Genomic DNA, 8,020 nt, shown 5'->3' with positions numbered 1-8,020 from the left:
CAGGTAGTAATTTTACCTTGTACTTATTCTTAGTGCAAGGTTTGAAGAGTGCAGTTCGATTTTAACAGTTATTTTTTCAAAGAGCGTATATGGGGATCTGACAATAAGCGTAAGCCAGTGTCAACGGTGGTTCCAGAAATTACGCGCCGGAAACTACAGCCTAGAAGACGAACATCGTCCTGAAAAATCTGTAGATCTCGACGAGGACGTCCTGCAAACCCTGGTGGAACAAAATCCCATCGTAACTGTCGAGGAACTAGCAGATAAGCTTGCATTTGGTCATTCAACCATTCATCGACACCTGCGTGCCATTCGGAAAGTCAGAAAATTGGGTCAATGGGTTTCTCACAAACTTTCTGAGTCCAATAGCGTGAAAAGAGTGATTGTGTGCTCTTCTTTGCTATCATCTCTCACGAATGAACCTTTTGTGGAATCAATTGTGATTATTGACAAGAAATGGGTTCTCTGTAAAAAATGTCAAGCGCCGAAGACAGTGGGCAGAGAAAGGAGAAATACTGGCACTCCCGTTTAAATGTCTTCACCTACGTAATGTACTCTTATCGGTTTGGTGGGATATAAAATGTTTAGTCCACTTTGAACTTTGAAACCCAAACCGAACGATAACAAAGATCTACTGCGAGCAGCTTAAGAGGCCTTATCTCAGGGCTAGAAGAAAAACGACCATTTTTGGTTTCAAGACTAAAGGTGTTCTTCCATCAGGATAATGCTCATACAGCGAAGATGATATTCCAAAAGCTGGAGCAGTTTCAATGGGAAACGATGTCCCACCCACAGTATTCGTCAGACGTTGCCCCATCTGATTATCATTTTATCTGCAGTCTTCAAAATCATTTAGACGGAAAAAATATGAATTCTGTAGACGAGGTCACAACAGTACTGAAGGAGAATTTTTTGTCACGGAGTTTTGGAACAGTGGAGTTTGCGAAGAGTGGCGTTGCAAGTCTACCAGATAACTGGAGGTGCATTGTAGAAAATGAAGGAGAGTATATTTTAGATTAAAAATGAACCTTGTTTATCTTAATTTTGAAAAATAAAAGCATAAAAACAGCATTATTTATGGGGTGGCCCAATACTTATATATATAAATGCTGTATAACTACACTTTATAAAAATCGGATGATTGCCCAAACCCAAATACTCATTCTTTTGGGGAAATCTGTTTTTTGACACGAGTAAAGTTTATTGTGCCGCTGTTAATCAACGGAACACTCTCCATGAAGATACTGTTACTTCCGTTAAAACGGTAAAATAACCACTTTCCAGTATCTTGTATTGAAGATGTGTCGACTGCAGAAATAAAGGAGGCAGATACTACTCTACTGTCTCTACATTTGCACAAATTTATACGTTTATGCTGATGCCTTTATACAGGAATGTGAATAACTCAAACGAGAGTACTTCGCGTGATAATAAACAGCCTGCCTCTAATTTTGTACGGCTGTCACTGAGGTGCTTTTAAAATGCTTGCATGTTAGGATAGAAATTACAAAAGCAAACCTTGAAGAAAAATGACTTGCATACAGCAAACTATGAATGTTGCCTTTAATCTTACTTTTGCATACACACATCTCTCCATTTATGCATGTATATAAGTATATATATACTTATATACATAGATACATGCTTGCATGTATGCATATCGACACACATCTGGGAGTGTGAGTGTGTGTATCTCTCTTACGTATATATATATAATATGTGCGTGCGTGCGCGTGTATGTGTATTTGTCTTTGTGTTTGTTACCCCTCACTGCTTGACAACCGCTGTTTATGTCCCCTACCTTTTCACGTGAACTAACATGAATTCATAGTCAACAGTCGGTCGATAAAGATTCCCAGCTCACTTCCATTCACAGAGGTTGTTTTACTTACTCCTAAATTGGAATTTCTCATGAAAACCTTTCTTGATTCTATTTTGATAACAATGTTTTCTATCACGGAGGCGTAGCTGCGTGGTAAAAGCTAGCTTCCGAACTACATGGTTCCGAGCTCAGTCCCACTGCGTGGCACCTTGGGCAAGTGTCTTCTACTATACTCCCGTGCTTTTGATTTGGTAGATGGAAACTGAAAGAAGCTCGTTGTGTGTGTATATATATATATATATATATATATATATGTATGTGTGTGTGTGTGTGTGAGTGTGTGTGTGTGTGAGTGTGTGTGAGTGTGTGTGTGTGTGTAAGTTATTGTGCACGTGTATGCGTGTTTGTGTCTGTGTTTGTTCCCTGCTCACTGCTTGACAACCGGTGTCGTTGTATTTATGTCCCCGTACCTTAGCCGTACCACAAAAGAGATCGATAGAAAAAGTACCAGGCTTTGAATATATAAATACTGGGAGTTCGATTCATTCGACTAAAATTTATCAAGGCGGTGCCCCAGCATGGCCGCAGTCTAATGACTGAAACAATTAAAAGATAAAAGATATTCTTTGACCATGTTACTGACATTTCGCAATAACGATGGCAGTTATCTACAATTAGAACACCTTGTGAATGGGTATTACCTGTAATTTCAAACCCCTTTCTGTAAGGAGAGGTAAGACTATAAAACTGGAAACAGTTTGTCAGTCTAGCGTAGCTTTGTAAAAGCTGAGCTGCCTGAAAGTCAAAGATTTCATTAGTGAGCTTATTACTCAACCAGCTATAGCGATCACCAATAAATCTAAATTATGTCCAACATCATTCTGAATAACTACCTTCTGTTTATTTTTTATACGTCGTTTATCGCTCATATTATGAATGTGCATGGCAATGTCGATAAGATCAATAGGAAATAAAAAAATAGAGAACAAATTATAAAAATCAAAATAGACGAAACTATCAGTACTGATTTCAGTTGAAGCAATGATCATCATAGAAATATGATCAAAAGAATTATTAGATATTTTTTTAAGGAATCTTTTCAAATAAGATTTTGTTAGTGATTTTTTTTTCATGTTATCAGGAAAATGATTAATTGACGATTGGCTACGTTCAGTTATCTTTTAATTACGAAGATATCCCCATGTAATTAGCTTTTTTTAATAAAAAAGCAACATTATCTGGTTATTTACACGATTTAACGTTATAAAAGGAAAGCGAATAAAATATACTACAAATATGGCTGGACTATTGAAGGAAAACATGGAAATATTTTCATTTTTTAAAATATGGACGCAAATAAAATATCTGCGTTCCTTATGACCTTGAAGTATCTCCCTGTAATTTCTCGGCAGATAAAATAGTATGTTAGAAAATACACGTTTTCCCGATGATATTGGAGAGGTAAAAATGAAAAATAAACTGGTTTATTCTCAAAATGTCACAGTATTAAAAATACAAGGAATATATCTCTTATGCGTCACCATTCTCAATATTAGCTACAAAATATAGTTTTACACATGTGTGTATGTTCGTAAGTTTCGATAAATTTTACTTCAAGTTAGAAGCAATAGATTCCATCCTGTGAAAGAGCAGCACCACTGTATTGAGAGAAGTGTCCAGATAAACTTTCAGTAAAATATTGCAAGACTTATTCAAATACGTAAGAATTACTAAGAAACTAAACATTATTTGAAAATACATGAACTTTTTGATGTTTCATTTGTAGTATATGAACATATAGAAACATTTCAATCAACGAAACCGAATTCTGACATAAACGAGGTTAAAAATTAAAATAAAACCTTGAAAGATTTGTAAGATTTTGTCATCAAATGCTATATATATTAGTAATATTAAAGATTTGCTAAATCTGTCTACTCTTTGTCGTCCTTTGGCTATGAGTACCTGACCACTATATAAGATGACAGGAAATGGAGGGTGTATGTAGTCGCGCTTACGCGGAAGGAATGTAACTGATTGAAGTGAAAAACGTTAGGGGCAAAACAGAATACTAGATTGTGGAAGAGGGTAAAATGGGGAGAAAATATAAGGATTGAGAGAAGTTAGCGTGTGAGGAATGATTTATAGAAGGACAAATGTATTTCCAGAAACGGGATCGCTAATTACAGCAACAGAAGACTTCACAGTACAGTATTCACACATATAAGTAGACGCAAAGGTTTGTAGATTATCTATAAATTACATGAAGAAACATAACCATACAGAAAGTGAAACCTGTGCTGCCAGCTTGCATGTTATCACTTAAATACACTCATGCAATAACATTAAAATAAGATGGAAATAATGTTGAAAATAACAGTCATAAAAAGCAAAATAGGTAAAAACATTCTTGTAGAGACATTTTGAGTAGTATAAAATCATAAAAGTTTTAGTTTCTTTGTAAAACCGAGACCTCAACACATTTTCGATTCTCTTTACTATCGCTGCTAAAAGACATGGGAAAGACATGAACCTCATTTCTCTTCTAAACGTATAGGAACGTGTGTAGAACGAAAAGAAATCAACATCCATGAAATATTTCTTTTCTAGAAAATTCTCCAGTATTCAATAAAATACATTTCGTTATTGCTTTTATGATTTCGAGATTAAAATAGATTTGACCACAAATATTGATTTTCTTGCAACTCTATATTATAAACGAGAAGAAGGAAACACCATCACTACTGAGTCGTGTACGTCTTAGATAAATTACTCTTGGATATCAGACCCATTCATGACCTTTTTCGCAAGTTGATGGAAAAATTGGTTTTATAGACGCTCCAAGTGTAGAAAGTAAAAGAGGAAAGGTGGTTAATGCTATTTTATTAAACACCAGAAACATTTATTTACCATATAGGTATTAGACCTTTAGGCACCAAATAGCTAGAAATCTTTTAAAATATTCATCCTAAATCATTAAATAAATTGCACCAACAAATTGTAATGGTATGCATTACAATTGCTCTAATTACATTTGTCAAAATACTTCAAGATTGAATTGTAAATGACACGTCCTCAAGCAAGCTGACGGTTTTACGCTTCGAGCGTTACAACATAGATGTCTACTAGGTTTCAGTTTCATATATTAATGTTCTTGAAATAAGTTTGGAAATCTAATAACTTAGTTTCGTTTCACTTTATGAGAAATAGCTGACAGGATGGCGTATTATGCCAACTGCTAATAAATTACAGGTTCAAAATCAGCTGAAGATTGTTTATCGTTTTCCAGAGAATATGAATTTATTGTAGAAATTGATACTGATACATATGTAATATTGAATGATCGTCACGATGATGACAGAGAGCAGGATGTATTAAAGTGAATGTACATTGTATATATACATATATATATATATATATATATACATATATAGTGTTGACCACTAACGTGGACAATCAATGTGCTAGAAATAGATCACATCTTGTGTCTATTAAGACCTAAATTTTTCTCAACATGAAATATAGCGTAATACCAAAACGTAAACGGTCAAGACATTTAAAATTACCGAAAAAAACACACAAAATTAACCAGGGACCGGTTTCGGATTTAACGAATCTTACCGATTGTCTATTCCTCTTCAGCCTGATTTGTAATGCAACCGCAATCATCAGAATCGTATACAAAGTTGCCCACCCCCATTGGTGCGCGTGTATATGGTTCTGCTAATTGCAGCTTAATGGTAAAATTCAAAAGTCTTCGTTTTGGCGCGCTAATTTCAGGAATATGTTTGCAGAAAATATTTACTGCGTCGTATATATCCAGTATGAGAAAAGGGTAATGGGTAATATATTATTATAAAATATGGTAATTAATCATATATTAATTAATATCGATTAATTACCAGGAAGCTAGCACATTTAAAGAATCAAAGAGATTCCGAAATAATATCTGCAATCTCAGGGGATTAAAGTACATTTTTATATATAGTGTTGACCACTAACGTGTACCATTAAGCTGCAATTAGCAGAACCATATACACGCGCACGTGTGGCGGTGGGCAACTTTGTATACGATTCTGATAATTGCGGTTACATTACAAATCAGGCTGAAGAGGAATAGACAATCGGTAAGATTCGTTAAATCCGAAACCGGTCCCTGGTTAATTTTGTGTGTTTTTTTCGGTAATTTTAAATGCCTTGCCCGCTTACGTTTTGGTATTACGCTATATTTCATGTTGAGAAAAATTTAGGTCTCAATAAACACAAGACGTGATCTATTTCTAGCACATTGATTGTCCACGTTAGTGGTCAACACTATATATAAAAATGTACTTTAATCCCCTTAGATTGCAGATATTATTTCGGAATCTCTTTGATTCTTTAAATGTGCTAGCTTCCTGGTAATTAATCGATATTAATTAATATATGATTAATTACCATATTTTATAATAATATATATACATATATACATAAATACAGGGTGTGATGAGTAAATTGTCGCCATTCTATATTTTTTATTTCGCGCATGCGCATTGTTTGCTTTTGATTTTGCCGACTACACAGTATAGTAGGTTCAGTTGGATACCGTCTGTGAGAAAAACAGCAACTTATGCAATTCACTCTCGGAGAAATTTGAAAACGACATGCTGTACTGCTTGGCATTCGCACCCTGAACTGCAATACGAACATTTCAATGTGTTTGGGTGTCAATCTGAGGACAGTGCAATCTGCGGACGTGTACCGAGAGTGATAAAAATCATACGTCCAGCCAACATCATGGAGTTTGGAGTGATCACTAGTGATGGCCACGTTATGACACCATCCATCTTCTCACATGGCCTCAGACTCAGCACGGAGGCCTACACCAAGTGCCTGGAGAAGATAATGTTGCCTTGGGTGGTGAAGAGGGTGGCTGCTGGAAATCCCTGTCTGGCAACAGGACTCTGCATCATGCCACACGAACAGGAGAATCCTAGTCATGTGTGTCAGACAATTTCTGCGACTACATCACCCATGACATCTGGCCACTTAACTCCCCAGACGGCAACCTCCTTGAAAATTGCGTGCGGGACGCAGTTGAGCGATGGACCAACAAAACTCGTTGTTACACCAAAGATGAACTGAAGGAAAGTATTATGGCAACATTCACCAATTAAAGGAAGAGACCGCCCAGAAGAGTTGCAGGAGATTCCGAAGTCGTCTGGAGGCCGTGGTTAAAGCCAATGACAAGATATTTTTATGTAATTTTGGAAAATATCTGTTAAAATGAGACGTCAGTGTTATTTTCATTTTTGCGTAATTTTGACAATATATTCACCGGACCCTGTATATATATGTATATTAATCTTTGTTTCTCTTCTTACTTGTTTCAGTCATTAAACTGCAGCCTTGTTGGGGCACCACGTGTTGGCACTCCGTCGCTTACGACGTCGAGGGTTCCAGTTGATCCGATCAACGGAACAGCCTGCTCGTGAAATTGACGTCCAAGTGGCTGAGCACTCCACAGACACGTGTACCCTAAACGTAGTTCTCGGGGGGATATTCAGCGTGACACAGTGTGACAAGGCTTACCCTTTGAATTACAGGCACAACAGAAACAGGAAGTAAGAGTGAGAGAAAGTTGTGGCAAAAGAGTACAGCAGGGTTCGCCACCATTCCCTGCCGGAGCCTCGTGGAGCTTTAGGTGTTATCGCTCAATAAACACTCACAACGCTCGGTCTGGAAATCGAAACCGCGATCCTATGACCGCGAGACCACTGCCCTAACCACTGGGCCATTGCGCCTCCACGGGGGCACCACGTAATGAATTCTAAACGAATGAATCAACATTTTATTTTTTAAACCTGGTACTTATTCTATCGTTTTCTTTGCCGAACTGCAAAGTTGGGTGTGTAAATACACCAATAGGTTAAATGTTCCTGAGAGACAAACAAAACACACTCAGACACAGAATTACATAGCTACACGCGCACACATACACACACACGCACACACACACACACGCGCGCACACACAAACATACGACATGTTTCTTTCAGTTTCCGTCTACAAATCCACTTACAATGCTTTGGTCGGTTCGAGACTATAGCAGATGACAACTGCCCAAGGTGCCTCGCAGTAGAACTGAACACAGAACCATGTGGTTGGGAAGCAAAATCTTGATACATGCACACACACACACATACACACACACACACA

Source organism: Octopus bimaculoides, chromosome 8, assembly GCF_001194135.2.
Source record: "Octopus bimaculoides isolate UCB-OBI-ISO-001 chromosome 8, ASM119413v2, whole genome shotgun sequence".
NCBI lineage: Eukaryota > Metazoa > Mollusca > Cephalopoda > Octopoda > Octopodidae > Octopus > Octopus bimaculoides.
The sequence above is the reverse complement of the archived record's forward strand: the minus strand, read 5'-3'. Positions refer to the sequence as shown.